The following is a 17,313-nucleotide window of genomic DNA, read 5'->3' as shown; positions in this document are numbered from 1 at the left end:
CTAATTTTATTACTCTGAAATGTTTCAGTCATTTTACAAACATTTCCTAATTAGTATGTAATGCCATTCAAGGTTATTTAGCTCTTTTCTTGAATAATTTTAGAATAAAATGAAGTACGGTGTATTTTTAATGTTAGAAATACAAAGGTAAAAAATACAGGAATAAGTTGTAAAAAAACATACGTAAAAATTTCTCTTGTCATCTTAAAAATGTTGAAGGGGAGGGTGGAAGCCCACTAATTTCCATGGCCATGCTAAACCATTCCTTTTAAAGGTGCTTTATTGAATTGAAAGCTTTTTAAATTCTTGAAAGTATTTTTATCCTCAAAAATATTCGATATATCGACTAGTAAAAATAGATTTTGAACAATCCAAAGTGTTTTGCAAATCTAAAATATAAATCGTTATCATTATTTTTTTAAATCCACTTAAAAGTCTCTATTTAAGAATCTGTGAAAACCATGAAACTTCTTCAATCTTCAAAAATATTTGTATTTTTGTTTAAAGGACGATCACACAACTTTGGCAATCTTTATATACATTTGAAATAACTTTTCTAAATTTAATTTAAAATTAATTTTTAAAGATAATAAAGCAACATGCAGAAATTATACAATTAGGTTTTTGTTTTTAATTTTTTTAACTCAAAACTTATTAAAATTCTCATTTCTTTATTGCATGACACTTTTCAGCATTCTGATTATTATAACTTTCAAATTCTGAAAATGTGATCATTTTATTAAAAATTCATATTCATCAGATTTTAGAAATAGATTAATGTTTATATCGAAATAATTATTTCCAATAAAAAAGTTGTTATATATTAACTCATAAGTCTGTTTATTGCTAGAAAAATTAAATATTATTAAAAGATTATTTTCTGTAATATCTTATAAAACTTCATGGTAACTTTCAAATTTAAATTTCATTCAGTACACTTTTTTTTTTTTTTTTTTTTTTACGTTTTTATGGATTCTAAATATGAAATGAATATGAAAAGACTTAGAGCGTAACATAACTTTATTGCAACATAAGAATATTCATATTGAAAGATTTATGAACTAATTTGAAGGATTTACAAACAAAATTGTAGCATTAGAAGATTCATATTGAAGGATTTACAAACAAATTGAAAAATTTAGGCATTCGCTTTTTTAATACGCTGCGGCTCCGATTCCAGCTCCGACGCCGATGCCTGCTCCAATTCCAGCAACAGCACGTCCTGCACCTCTAGCTACACCTCCCACTCCAGCTCCGATTCCAGCGCCACCTTCCGCCCCAACTCCAATTCCTGCTCCAGCTCCAATATACGCTGCATTGCATGCAGCGAACAGGGCAACGAAGATCAAAAGAAGCGCCTGCAAAACACAGAAATTGTCATATTTATATAAACATACTTATACTTGATTAATCTTATATGCAATAATTTCAATTTATCTGCGTTCTTAAATTAAATATTTTTCTTATTACAAGAATTCAAATTTCACAATATTATCAATTTCTAAGTTAAGCATGTTTTCATTTCCCATGCTCTTCAGTCTGCAACACTCAACCAGCTACAAACCATCCACTAAAACCACGCTTTCGCAGAAACTGTAAAGTTGCAAGTATATATCCCGTCAAATCAAGAACTTGCTATTGTTCGGACACTCAGCGCATGCGTAACTTGCTGGAAACTTATATCTGAAAAAGTGTAAACACATCTTTATGCCAGGTTTACACTATGTCAGTTATAAGATGACCAGTAGGCAGCGCATGCAGAGAAAAGCACTGATTTATGTTCGACTAAATTTCATAAGATGAATTCAGGCATTCTAGGCTTGGCTATAAATTGTCGTTTTGGCGTCTTTGAATTCTATTTTTTTTCTCCCTGTCGTATTAAAATGATAGATATTTACACAAAGAAACATGGTAAAATAAAAATAAAAGTCTCAACATACTTACATTTTTTAAACTATAGAAAAGAAATGCCAAATAAAATGAAAAAACACACACTGTTTCGCATCAGAAAGAGCAAACAGAAAAAATGCCAGAATTAATATATGATAGATCATTAATTTTTTCTCTCCAAAAACCGCCAAACTGTGCAAACGCATGCGCAGTAAGAAAAAAATACAATACAGCGGCATGTTTTTGTCCCAATTACTTGCCATCGACTGAGCAGCATTTTTCAGCCTTTCGGCGCATCCGCTGCCTACCAGCAGTCTTATAATTGGACGAGTGTAAACCCACCCCTAAAGTAAATGCTATCGCAGCTAAATTAAGAGATAATTTATTTGTCAGTTATTGTTGCGAATTTGCAGTATTAATTTCTGTAATGTTAAATTCATCGCTGAGCGGAAAGTTATTCGTATTGGATACCGAATCAATGACCTCTGGCCTTGGTGATAAATTTTGCAATTCTTATGGCAAAAATGGATTCGGAGAAAAAGTGCAAGTAGAGCAGTTCAAAATCATTCTGGAAGTATTTTAAAGATTATTGTTATGGTATTTTAAATTATTACATCTTAAATATCGGAATTTTTAAAAAATCGATCGTTGATGGGTTAAAGTACATACATAATATTGTTCTTTTTTTTTTTTTCGTATAAATCCTGGAAATGCTTTAAATGACTTATTGAATTTTAAATATGGATCGAGGCTAAGAAACAGCTTGTTTTCAGTCAGCAACACTGAGTTTTAGATGGATAAAACAAATTGAGAACAACAATAAATATAGACTGAAATATTTTTCTTTTCAAATAGCATCTTTTAATTCATTTTGAAAAATAAAATAAGATCTTCTAAATCTTATGAACAAAACAAAAAAGGCATGCAATCACAAATTATAAATATCAGCTTATTTATACCAAGTACGAGTTGTAAATTAATCTAAAAACATTTTCAGTATTTATTCTGATGGCAACAACAACAATTCAAGCATTATTTTCCCCTAAAAAATTTCAGAAACAAAATTGGGTATGTTTCTTAAATTCATAACTCAGTATTAACTATTCAAATAATTCGTTTGTCATTGTTCAAAATTTTAAAGACATTGTACAATAATACAAAAACTGAAAAATAAATTTTGTACAAATAATTGAAAAGCACAATTTATGTTGTTTCACAGAAAAAATTTGCTTACCTTCCAAAGACAAGTATTTTTTAGTAAAAAAAATTTTTTTTTTTTTTTTGCTTACCTTAAAATTCATGATTCTAAGCTGAGCAAAGAGGATGTCAGTGGATCAACTGAATGAAACGATCTTCTGTCTGTATGATTTCAATCGTCTCAGATCTTCACTTATATACAAGTCGAACATATAATAAAATTTATTTATAGATCACGACACGTGGCTATAAAATGAAGATCTTGTTACATTCGTGTGATTCAACAAATGTACCTTCACATTTAATTACAACCAGAACAGTTGTTTAAATGAAATAGTTCATTTTTTGCTTCTAACTTGAGTTCCGTCATATAAATTTTTTTTTGAAAATGCTAAGATAAATTTAATGATAAAATAAAGATGGCGTAAATATTAATGCATACATCTGAAAAGAATATTAAGACAAGTTTTTTAACTCAGAAACCATCAAAATTTGAGGTCGAAATACATTAATGAATCCACCTACAAAAATCTAAGATAGAATAAAACATTCAAATATAATATTAATGAACAATTTCATTAATATTAATGCATACATCTGAAATGAATATTAAGACAGGTTTTTTACTCTCAAACCATCAAAATTTGAGGTCGAAATATATCAAGGAATCCACCAACAAAGATCCCTGATAGAATGAATCATTCAAATGTAAAAGGCCAAAATTAAGTAACATATTAGCCGTTTATTTTCTAAGTAGGGCAAGTCCATTTTTGAAAAAAATGGGGATAATGGCAGTTATAGATAAAACTTGTTATAATCTTTTTATGAGCAAAAAATTTATAGTAAAAAATAATTTAGATTCTAATATTTGGAAGATGGAAGGTTTAGCTCTTAACAGTTTTGAAAATATGTTTATTTTGAAAGTGGTGCAAGTCCATCTTAGATTGAAATAATATTTGACCGAATATATTACGGCAAAATTTATCTCCGGTTGCTCTATGGTGAAGCAAATGTGGCCGTTTGACATCATGTCTGAAATCTAGGGTGTTTTCTTTTTATCCATTTTTGATATTGAAAATCGGTGGTTGTACAGCATTTTATAAATAATAAAAAGTATATCTTAATTGTGTGTGTCAATAATAATGTTTACTTCCATCACCGATTATTCAGTCCAGTGAAAACGAAAGAAATATCATTGATCAAAAATTTTTATTGTCAGGACATTCATTTCTACCGAACGATCGTGATTTTGGAGTGGAACTATCCAGTAACTATTCAATCCAGAAACCAGTTCCTTGCCTATTTCCGAGGATTACTATAAAGCAATACAAAATTGTAAGAACCATAATTAACTTTTAGTACATGTATTTAAACATGGAAATTTATTTTCAACCGAACCTCTGGAAATTATTTTTTAAAAAAAGAAAAATACAGATGGAGAAACCGTGAATTGATTAACTATATGCTGGATCAGATTTACAAGGGATGCACCATACAAAATGTTCAACAAAACTTCGATAGAACGAGATTTTGAATTTAAAATGATCGATTTGTCAACACAACAAGGAAGGTAAATAATTCCAAGTAATTTCAGAAATATAAAATTATCTTTTATGTAAGAAAAAAGGAGATTTATTACATCTGAAAAATACAATGATATGATGGATTTATTAAAATATATACCTCCCGTCCATCATGAACATTTTAAAATTTTAAATCCTGAATAAAATTAAATTTAATTATACCTGGGTATAAACTTAAAATGTATAATTTCATAGAAATTCTTAATAAAACTGAATTGGTTTTCTTTTGTTATGTTATATTTTCTACAAAAATATTCTTTGCTTTGTTTCCTTTTTTATCAAATGATTAAATATTTATAAAAATTTGAATAGTATTTTGTTTTTATTATTAAAAAAAGGCTGACGCAACTGAAATATTTTCCAATTAAATATACGTTTACAATAATTCATTAATTTTGAAAGTGAGGCAAGTCCATTTAGTTATAATAAAACTCTTATCTTTTAATCAGCATTGTAAACGCTATTGGATTAAAAACTTACGCTATCTGGTACCACAAAATACAAAAAATATATCTATTAATACCTACTAATATTTTTAAATTTATTGAAATGCAAAACTTTAAATATCTCGCAACAACAAAAATGGACTTGCCCTATTTTCAAAATAAACGGCTCATATAATCACTTAAATCTCTTCGTCTTCCATGTAGGAGAAAAACAAAAAATTCTTTAATAATATTTTAGTTTTTAATTTTTAAATGTCGCTAAATTTCGATATTTCACCTGAGTTAACACAAAATGTTCAACAATATTCTTCCGATATCTTTACAATATAGCTTGGCATTTAGAGTGTCCGACAACATTGTAGAAATGTCGTACAATATCTAGTGCTATAGAAGATTTCTTTAAATTTAATATCAGTTTGATAAATTGAGAAAAGAAAGATATAAAAAAAGTATATATTCTCTAAAAAAAGTTGCATTCTAATTGGTTCCTTCAATTTTTAGAACACACAGATTTATTGGCAGTATTTCATTTTTTAAACCAATTTTTTATAAATTGATTAAAATTTTCTTCTTTCTTTATTAAATTTCAGAGGTTGCCTCGCCTTCAGTTCTTTTGGTAAATTTAAAAGAAAATGCTCATATTTTTAGGATAAATATGGCTAATTTATAATGGCATGAGTTTTTTAAAATAAAAAATACAAATCTTCGAGAGGGGTCTCTTTGAAACTTTCTCTCATACTCTCTAATAAAGTTTTACTCCCTTGTCATGTAAAAAATTTAGGCAAGGCCATGAACGGTACCAGTGCTCAGATTTTTATTTTCATTCACGAGAAATTTGTGCTTCGTAATATAATAAAAAAATCGATGGTATATAATAATTGCATGCCAATGACGAGCAGAAGTTATGGATGATTGATCTTTAAGTTGAATCTAATGTTTTTCCTGGAATCTAACTTTCCATCTTTGACGATTAATCGCTAACGTGGGATTAATGCAAAAGTATCAGAAAAGTGGTACTTGGTAAGTGGTACATGGGTATGTATTTCGGACTGCTTTTTCCCAATGGATTGTAACCAATGTTATATATAGAACTACAGTTATAATCACAAGATCGCATGCCAAAATTCACTTATTTAAATCAATGTGCCTACATGCAAAAGAAATTTCTGATCGGCAAACGTGGACCTTTTGACAGAGATGGTTCAAAATTTGTAAAGAATCTATTCTAAAGTCTACTCTAAAATTGTATATCAAATTCACTTAACTATGGTGAGTTATAGCATTTATATGCTATAATTCACCATAACTGGTAATTACAGACTGGTAATTGACAAACAATCAACTGTTTGACTGATTTGCTTCCAAATTTGATATAACTATACATTATAGAAATTCTAAATCTGTGCATCAAATTTTATCTATGTAGCTCTTTATGTTTTGTACCTTGCTAACTTTTTCTCAGACAAACAGACTGCCTTAGGATGGATTTCATTCAATCCTTGATAAACATCAACAAATCTATTGTAAAGACCACATGCCAAATTTAATACTTGTAGGTAAGGCATTTTTAAAGTTATCGTTTTTGAATTTTTTGACATTTTCTTTAAAGAATGTATGGTATTTTTTTTTCCTAGTGATATAAATTGTGTCATAATATCTTTCATAGATTTTATAAAAAACTAAAAAAGAAAAAAAACTTTGCATTTACAGAAAACTTTTTTATTTTATGGCTTCTCTACTTTTTGTCTGAAATATGTTTCATAATTTAAGACTTCAAAACTTTCTATATTGACTATTAGATTGCACAATATGCTAGAAATTAATAAAATAATTGATTATTAAACATACTAAAATTGACAACATTCTACGCTTTCATCTATAACAAATAACTCCGCACAATTTTTCAATTATGGTATATCAAGAAAAGAGTTAAAACCGATTACAAAATTCCATCTTTTACTAGCATTAAACAAGTAAAGTTGTCTAAAAAACATTCAGTCATGCTGTTTTTTGTTATTTTCTTGTATATGACGTATATACGGCCACAGTATTATAAGCATTAAAAAATTCGAAAGAATTCGAAAATTCCGAAGATTTCGACGAATCTCCAAATATTAGATATCTCTGATTCAGAACTGATAAAGCATTTTAAATGACACAGTAAACATGGAATAGGCTTATTGGTTAGTTTTCTTCTCAAAGTTGTGTGTAAAACCGGCGAAATGAGTCCAACTCTTGTAGATGTGACTTTCAAAACTCGAAATCGATTATAGTGGTTAGGTAAGCAATGATGGCATATATAGGATCATAAACTATTATTTAAAATAAAGTAATTAATTAAACTAATAAAGTAACTTTTTATATGCACTAATTGACGCTTTATTAAAAAATTAAGGTTTTATTAAACATTTTTTTTTATTACTAAAATTTTTTCAAGCAGTTGGTTTGCAAGAGACGTTGATTGTATTTAATTCAAATTAAATCTTTAAGACATAACCTCATGTCTATGATTCTTTCACCAAACTATTTAAAGCATGCATCAAACTGCTATAGACATCAAAATTGTAATATTTTAATAAGCTATCATATGTTCTATTCCTTTATAATGGAGTCAAGACCCATGAATATTTTATCATAGTGATATTCGAAACTAACTATAAAAGTAATCTGTCAATTTTCATGGTATTTTAACTTCTCCTTTTTTACTTATTTTGTAAACTAGAGAGATATTAAGGGGAACACAGATATTATTTATTTAGGGTTATGAAATTTTTTACGCATAAGCATTAAAATATAAATACAGCAAATATCTTTGAAGCGAAATATATCATTTTTTAAAAAAATAAAAAGATATATTTATTTATTTGTTTTTTTTTTTTTTTTTTTTTTTCAAAATATTCTAGGCGACTTGATTTTTAATATTTTCAATTACTTTTTCTCCTATGATACTATATAAATTAATTAGGATCAAAATATGAAGTGATTTTGTAATTCCAATTGAAAATTATTTTTTTAATATATTTATGCATATGGACCAAATTTTTATAAAAAATTTTAGGTTTTTCTAAACAAAAGAGTTCTATCAATTATGTAAAAAAAACTCTGAACATTAAATGCAACCACAGCTTTCTTTTAGTTTTTAAACGAAATCTTTTTATCAATTTCATTTAAATTCTGCAAAAATGAATATACCTCGAATAATTCAAACATATTTAAATAAAATTTGAACCTTAGAAATAAGAATTCTTGCATCCGAGGTGCTCTAACTCAGATCTAAATTACGATCTGTGGATGAATGAATGAAATGTATGAATGAAGTCCGCCCCGTAAAAAGGGCTGTGACACGTGAGTAGTTAAGACGTACTGTTGGCCCTAGATGGCGCTACTGAAACAAGAGATGCTAAAACTCGGCTTAAAATCACTGACTAAATCAGCGGGCTTGTCTATGACAAGTGCCATAAGCAAGAAAGAAAAAAAAAACATATCTTGCTCTAATAAACTTTTTTGTAATTATTGTTCACCAATACTACGGGGTTAATAATACACGCGTACATTTATTAGAGATAATGAAAGAATGTTTCACGAAGACAACCTCCGGCTGATTTAACACTGTTATCCTATTTATCCACATGTAATTAACAAGCAGTACATAGCATTGTATTCGATTTTTTTTAAATAATTTCGAGTAATGAAGCAGATGCGCCGACTCAAGAAAAGAAATCATTGGAAGCATAGCCCCCTTCCCCCCACTTTAGTACATCCAAGACTATAGGTACTGTTCGCTACTGAGTAATAGTCATAAGACAGCTGAGTAAAAGCTACAAAAGTAGCAAATATAACGGATAACAAGTACACGGCAGATTTAGTCTATACCAGTTCTCCACATTACAACTTTATGAATAAAAATGTAAAGCTCGTTTAAAAAAGTTAAACAAATTGGCTTCAGAAAAAGCCCTACAGATGCTGTTAGGTTAACTCTAAAAACATATTTTGATATATATAGGCAGAAATATCTCATTCTTTTCATACTTAAATCCTTAATAAACATTTTTGTTTAAAATAATGATTCGGACCGACATCTTGTATCGTCTTCCCCGTGATCTGGGCGTCCGGAGTTCGAGTCCTAGTTCGGGCATGTTTGCTCTTTACTCTGCTTTCTGACCAGGAGGTATGTGACAAAGCCCCCCCCCCCCCTCTCCTTGTAAAAGGCGGTTGTGCAAGAGAGTGTTTCTTCATTTAAGCTAAAGTCAAACTTCTGCCCTCGGGTTCTCGAGGGTCTTTACCCCCAGCAGTTACTGCGTGCTTCTTTCAACGATCTCTTGGATTTGGTTTGAATTAGTGCCTAATCTAAGGAGGATTAACAGCTACATATTGATTTGGACAATGCAATAATAGGGGACACTGGGTAATTAAAGATATTCATATGTCAAGTACACATTTCTACTGTGACGTATTCCAAACAGTCAGTCCTTTTGCCTTTTAGCTATTTATGGCATCAAGCATATTTTCCTAACCTTGACAACGCAGAATCAACATATAAAAAGCCAAATAATTCCAGAATCATTTTCAATTATTGCATATACTATTTGACGATTTCATACTCAGTCGGCAATGTGTTTATTCAGACTTTAAATTCCCCACCAGATAGGGATGCCACAAGTTAGATTTTACATTTTAGGGACAATTGCGGCCCGAAGTCTCCACACAAAGAATAGGGATCAAAAACTGTTTGAGAACGGTGCTCTAAAAGTTCTTTTCATAAGATTATATTTTCATTTTATTAATTTTCTATGTATTTCTGATAATTAAAATGGGCTATTAAATGGGGAAAAACTTAACTTTTGAGGCCCCAGTTGTTGTTATTTTGCATTCAGTCAAAGTATTTAAGGTATTAAGGCATCACATGTAAAGCAAGAAACCATGAGTATTATTGGAACCTTAACTACTCATGGGAATTTTAGAAGATTAAAAGTTTTCTCGCAGAGATGACTAAAAATCACACCTATCTCTCATTTTCATGTTTCAAAAAATTTGATGAACAATACGTTAGTTCATTCCTCAAGCAACCTGATGAACTGCTTAGAAAAACATTTGAAACTTTAAACTGAATAGGAAAAACAGCTCGTTAATTATTATTCAATCCACAATAGGAAAATATCACACAAAAACAAATTGATGTTTTTTTATATCTGAATAGATGTTCTTCAGATACACACTATCAATCCATTTATACAATTTTACGTATTTTATTTTAAAGAAATCTTTATAAACTAATGAATTTTCAAGCATATTTTCTGAGCGAGAATAGGTAGCTGCATTCGCTGTGTTATATACGCTACTTTTTCCAAGCTTCCTAATCTAATACTTGTGCCCAAATTCATTTCTATGTTTTCTTTCTAGTAGTAGCCCCTTATTAATTGCAAATATTGACTTAACCACAACAAGTAAGATCCATCTACAATAAACAATCAATTTATCTATATACAATAAATGTATCTATCTATCTCATGAGCATCGCTGAAACATTTAGTACTAGCTACATATAATTTGACACATTTCAATCTAGATTCTTCTTCTAAACAATCTGTACTATGTTCTATTTTCAAAATTATTTTCTAACACATTTATTTAAACAAAATTAAATATTAGAGTTTTTTTCACCAATAGCTTTTGAAATATTTAGTTTAAGACAAAAGTTTGTCTTCTGTCTAGAACAAACAATTACATTTAGTGATATAAATAAAATTGCTAACAAACTTTTGTAAATGTTTCAAAAACAATTTCATTTTAAATACAATTTGCAATATTGATTTGTAGTGACACAATGAACTTAAAACTGAATTTGTTGTTCCGTTGAATTCTAGTACATGGTCTTCTGTCACTGCTATTATTTTATTTCTTTATAGTAAAAATAAAACTTTCCTTTGACATTAACTCCAAAGAAAATTTTTTACTTCCACTTGCATACTCTTTAAACTAAGGACAGTAATTAATGACATTAATTTAATTACTTTCAGTCATTTTTCCGAACATTTTCTAATTGGTAAATAATGTCATTCAAAGTTATTTGGCTCCTTTCTTGCAGCATTTTAAATTAAAAAGAAGGACTGTGTATTTATAATGCTAGAAATACAAAGGTAAAACAATAGAAGAATAAGTTGTAAAAAAACATGTAGAAATTTATCTTTTCGTCTTAAAAATGACGAAGGGAGGATGGAAGCCCATTAATTTCCATGCCCATGCTATCTAATTTACACTATGGTGGCAAATAGAAGAGAATTTAGCAGCTGGTCGAAGGTTCAGACGGACATCGAAGATAATGAGTTAAAATCAACCGAAACCATTTCATATTAAAGGTTCTTTATTGAATTGAAAGTTTGTTAAGTTCTGGAAAGTATATTTATCCTCAAAAATATTCGATATATCGACTAGTAAAAATAGATTTTTAACAATCCAAAAGGTTTTAATATATAAATTGCTATCAATTTATTTTATATCAACTTAACAATCTCTATTTAAGAATCTGTGAAAACCATGAAACTTCTTCAATCTTCAAAAATATTTGTAATTTTGTTTAACGGACGATCACATAACTTTGACATTCTTTATATACATTTGAAAAAAAATTTATAAATTTATTTTAAAATTAATTTCTAAAGATAACAAATTAATATGCAGAAATTATGAAATTATGTTTTTGTTTTTGATGTATTTTAACTCAATACTGATTAAAATTCTCATTTTTTATTTACATGACACTTTTCAGCATTCTGATTATTATAACTTGCAAATGCTGAAAATGTGATCATTTTATTAAATATTCATATTGATCAGATTTTTTAAACAGGTTAATGTTTCCAAGGTGCAAGTTCTTAAATATTAACTGATAAGACTATTTATTGCTAGAAAAATTAAATATTATTAAGAGTTAATTTTTGATTATTTTCTGTAATATATTATAAAACTTCATCGTAACTTTCAAATTTAAACTTAATGCAGTACCCTGTTTTTTTGTTTTTCTTACTTGTTTATGGATGCTAAATTTGAAAAGAACATGAAAATAATTGGATCGTAGCAAAACTTTATTGCAACATAAGAATATTCATATTGAAAGATTTATAAAGTAATTTGGAGGATTTAAAAACAAAATTGTAGCATTAGAAGATTCATATTGAAGAATTTACAAACAAAATTGAAAAATTTAGGCATTAGCTTCTTTAATACGCTGCAGCTCCGATTCCAGCTCCGATGCCAATGCCAGCTCCAGCTCCAACTCCACCAACTGCACGTCCAGCAGCTCCAACTGCAGCTCCGACTCCAGCTCCGATTCCAGCGCCACCTTCCGCCCCAACTCCAATTCCTGCTCCAGCTCCAATATACGCTGCATTGCATGCAGCGAACAGGGCAACGAAGATCAAAAGAAGCGCCTGCAAAACAAAGAAATTGCCATGTTTTAATAAACAGACGTATACGTGATTAATGTTTACGTGCAATAATTTCAATTTATCCGCTTTCTTAAAATAAATATTTTTCTTATTACAAGAATTCAAATTTCACAATATTATCAATTTCTAAGTTAAGCATGTTTTCATTTCCCATGCTCTTCAGTCTGCAACACTCAACCAGCTACAAACCATCCACTAAAACCACGCTTTCGCAGAAACTGTAAAGTAGCAAGTATATATCCCGTCGATACAAGAACTTGCTATTGTCCGGTCTCTTTGCGCATGTGCCATTTTCCTTCTGCGCATGCGTAACTTGCTGGAAACTTATATCTGACCGAGTGTAAACACATCTTTATGTCAGGTTTACGCTATATCAGTTATAAGATGACCAGTAGTCAGCGCATGCGGAGAATAGCACTGATTTATGTTCGACTAAATTTTATAAGATGAATTCAGGCATTCTAGGCTTGGCTATAAATTTTCCTTTTTTCCTCTTTGATTTTTTTTCTTTTTTTTACTGTTTGTCGTATTAAAATGATAGATATTTACACAAAGAAACATGGTAAAATAAAAATAAGAAGCTCAACATACTTAAATTTGGTAAACTATAGAAAAGAAAGGCCAAATAAAATGGAAAAAACACAAACAGTCTCGCATCAAAAAGAACAAAGGGCAAAAAAAATGCCGGAATTAATATATGGTAGATGATTAATGTTTTCACACCAAAAAACCGCCAGATTGTACAAACGCATGCTCAGTAAGAAATAAATACAATACAGTGACATGTTTTTGTCCCAATTACTTGCCATCCACCGAACAGCATTTTTCAACCTTTCATCGCATCCGCTGCCTACTAGCAGTCTTATAATTGGACGAGTGTAAACCCACCTCTAAAATAAATGTTATCGCATCTAAATTTAGAGAAAATTTCTTTGTCAGTTATTGTTTCGAATTTGCAGTATTACTTTCTGTAACGTTAAATTCATCTCTGAGTGGAGAGGTATTCTTATTGGATGCCGAATCATTGACCTCTGCCCTTGGTGAAAAATTTTGCAATTCTGGTAGCAAAAATGAAGGTTGAGAAAAAATGCAAGTAGAGCAGTTCAAAATCATTCTGGAAGTATTTTAAAGATTATTGTTATGGTATTTTAAATTATTACATCTTAAATATCGGAATTTTTAAAAAATCGATCATTGATGGGTTAATGTAAGTTCATAATATTGTTTTTTTTTGTATAAATCATGGAAATGCTTTAAATGACTTATTTAATTTTAAATATGGATCCATTCTAAGAAACTGCTTGTTTTCAGTCAGCAACACTGAGTTTTAGATGGATAAAACAAATTGAGAACAATAATAAATATAGATTTAAATATTTTTCTTTTCAAATAGCATCAATTAATTCAGTTTCCAAAATAAAATAAGATGTTCTAAATCTTATAAACCAAACAAAAAAAGGCATGCAATCACAAATGATAAATATCAACTTATTTATACCATGTACGAGTTGTAAATTCATCTAATAGCATTTTCAGTATTTATTCTGATGGCAACAACTACAATTCAAGATTTATTTTTCCCAAAAAATTTCAGAAACAAAATTGGGTATGTTACTTAAATTGACAGCTTGACAGCTGGGTGTTAACTATTAAAAAAATTCGTTTGTCATTGTTCAAAATTTTAAAAACGTTGTACAATAATACAAAAACTGAAAAATAAATTTTGTACAAATAATTGAAAAGCACAATTTTTGTTGTCCCACAGCAAAAATTTTCTTACCTTCTAAAAAAAGGTATTTTTTAGAAAAAATTATTTATTTATTTTTTTACTTACCTTAAAATTCATGATTCTAAGATTAGCAAAGAGGATGTCAGTGGATCAACTGAATGAAGCGATCTTCTGTCTGTATGATTTCAATTGTCTCACATCTTCATTTATATACATGTCGAACATATAATAAAATTTATTTATAGATCACGTCACTTCACTATAAAATGAAGATCTTGCTATATTCGTGTGATTCAACAAATTTACCTTGAAATTTAATTACAACCAGAAGGACGAATTTTTATTTAAATTCGAAATGAACAGTTGTTTAAATGAAATAGTTCATTTTTTGCTTCTGACTTGAATTTCGTTTTGCATTTTTTTTTTTTTTTTGAAAATGCTAAGATAAATTTAATGATAAAATAAAGATGGCGTAAATATTAATGCATACATCTGAAATGACTATTAAAGAGAGGTTTTTTACTCACAAACCATCAAAATTTGAGGTCGAAATACATTAATGAATCCACCTACAAAAATCTCTGATAGATTAAAACATTGAAATATAATATTAATGAATAATTTCATTAATATTAATGCATACATCTGAAATGAATATTTAGACAGGTTTTTTACTCACAAGCCAACAAAATTTGATTTCGAAATACATCAATCAACCTACAAATATCTCTCAACGCAAATATGCAAAAAAATCCCTTAATAATATTTTAGTTTTTAATTTTAAAATGTCGCTAAATTTCGATATTTCACCCGAGTTAATACAAAATTTTCAATATTATTCTTCCGATATCTTTACGATACAGCATGGCATTTAGAGTGTCCGACAACATTGTAGAAATGCCATACAATGTCTTGTGCTTTAGGGTATTTCTTTAAATTTGATATCAGTTTGATTCATTCAGAAAAGAATGATATAAAAAAATTCCGATTTAAAATAATCACTGTATTATGTATTCTCTAAAAAAAATGTTACATTCTATTCCTTCAATTCCTAGTTACATTCCATTCCTTCAATTTTTAGAACACACAGATTTATTGGCACTATTTCATTTTGTAAACCAACATTTAATAAATTGATTAAAATTTTCTTCTTTCTTTATTAAATTTCAGAAGTTGCCTCGCTTTCAGTTCGGTTGGAAAATTTAAAAGAAAACGCTCTTATTTTTAGGATAAATATGGCTAATTTAGAATGGCGTGAGTTTTTTTTTTAAATAAAAAATACAAATCTTCAAGAGTGGTCTCTTTGAAACTTTCTCGCATACTTTCTAATCAAATTTTACCCCCTTGACATGCAAAAAAATTTAGGCAAAGCCATGAACGGTACCAGTGCTCAGATTTTTATTTTCATACATTAGAATTGTGTGTTTCGTAATATAGTAAAAAAAAATCGATGGTCATATATTAATTGCATGCCAATGACGAGCAGAAGTTGCGGATGATTGATCTTTAAGTTGAATCTAATGTTTTTCCTGGAATCTAACTTTCCATCTTTGACGATTTATCGCTGACGTGGGATTAATGCAAAAGTATCAGAAAAGTGGTACTTGGTAAGTGGTACATGGGTATGTATTTCGGACCCCTTTTTAACAATGTATTGTAATCAACGTTATATATAGAACTAAAGTTATTATCGCAAAATTACATGCCCAAATTCACTTATTTAAATCAATGCGCCTACCTGCAAAAGAAATTTTTAATCGACGGACGTGGACTTTTTGACAGAGATGGCTCAAAATTTGAAAAGAATCTATTCTAAAATCGATTCTAAAATTGTGGATCGAATTCATATACCTATGGTGAATTATCGCATTTATATGCATGCAAAAGTGGTAATTGACAGACAATCAATTGTTTGACGGATTTGCTTCCAAATTTGATATAACTGTACATTATAGAAATTCTAAATATGTGTATCAAATTTTATCCATATAGCTCTTTATGTTTTGTTTTTACATTACTGACTTTTTCTCAGACAGACAGACTTCCTTAGGATGGATTTCGTTCAATACTTGATATACATCTATTGTAAAGACCACATATCAAATTTAATTTTCGTAACTCAAAGCATTTTTGGATAATTTTTTCTTTATGATATAAATTTTTTTATAATATCTTTCATAGATTGCTTGATTCTTGATTTTAAAATATTATTTTGTACTTTTGTAATAAACTAATAAAAATATTTGCAGAAAACTTTTTTATTTTATGATTTTTCTACTTTTTGTCTGAAATATGCTTCATAATTTAAGACTAAAAACTATCTATATGAACTACTAGATTGCACTATATGCAAGAAATTAATATAATAATTGATTATTCAACATACTATAATTGACAACTTTTTGCGTTTTCATATTGAAAAACAAAATTTCATACAAAACATACAAAATTCCATCTTTTACAAGCATGAAACTCGTAAAGTTGTACAAAAAATTCAACCATACTGTTCTTGTTAGTTTCTCATATATGAAGTATATACGGCGGAAGTATTATAATCATCAAAAAATTCGAACGAATTCGAAAATTCCTAAGATTTTGACGAATCTCCACATATCATACCTCTCTGATTCAGAACTGATAGAGAATTTTCAATGGCACTGTAAGCATGTAAATGCTTATTGTCCACTCAAGTTGTGACACTCAACGTTGTCCACTCAAAGTTGTGTGTAAAATCGGCGAAATCGGTCCAACTTTTGTAGTTGCGTATAATGTCATTTATTTTGGAATAAATTTCAGAACTCGAAATCGCTGAGAGTGAATAGGTAACCAATGATTGCATATATAGGGCCATAAACTTTTATTTAAAATAAAAATTGGTAAAATCGGTAAAGATTTTGTCTTAATCTCCTTATGCTTTATAAAAAGTAACTTTTTTAATGCTCTAGTTAAAGCTTTATTAAAAAGATTAAAGTACCATTAAACATTTTTTTATTTATTACTAACCCCTTTTACAAGCAGTTGGT

General features: G+C 28.9%; 2 long non-coding RNA genes across 2 annotated transcripts; both read right to left on the bottom strand.

Moving 5' to 3' along the window:
* Nucleotides 1-1,002: 1,002 nt before the first annotated feature.
* LOC129971075 (uncharacterized) lies at nt 1,003-3,291 on the bottom strand. Its single transcript, XR_008784756.1, has 2 exons — nt 3,180-3,291; nt 1,003-1,358 (listed from the first exon to the last, which is right to left on the bottom strand). It is a non-coding gene; the product is annotated as an uncharacterized LOC129971075 (long non-coding RNA).
* An 8,889-nt stretch (nt 3,292-12,180) lies between these two features.
* On the bottom strand, nt 12,181-14,495 carry LOC129971074 (uncharacterized). Its single transcript, XR_008784755.1, has 2 exons — nt 14,396-14,495; nt 12,181-12,543 (listed from the first exon to the last, which is right to left on the bottom strand). It is a non-coding gene; the product is annotated as an uncharacterized LOC129971074 (long non-coding RNA).
* Between the last annotated feature and the right edge of the window lie 2,818 nt (nt 14,496-17,313).

This window comes from Argiope bruennichi, chromosome 6, assembly GCF_947563725.1.
Source record: "Argiope bruennichi chromosome 6, qqArgBrue1.1, whole genome shotgun sequence".
NCBI lineage: Eukaryota > Metazoa > Arthropoda > Arachnida > Araneae > Araneidae > Argiope > Argiope bruennichi.
Note: the sequence above shows the minus strand (reverse complement) of the source record. Positions and strands in the feature narration are given on the sequence as shown.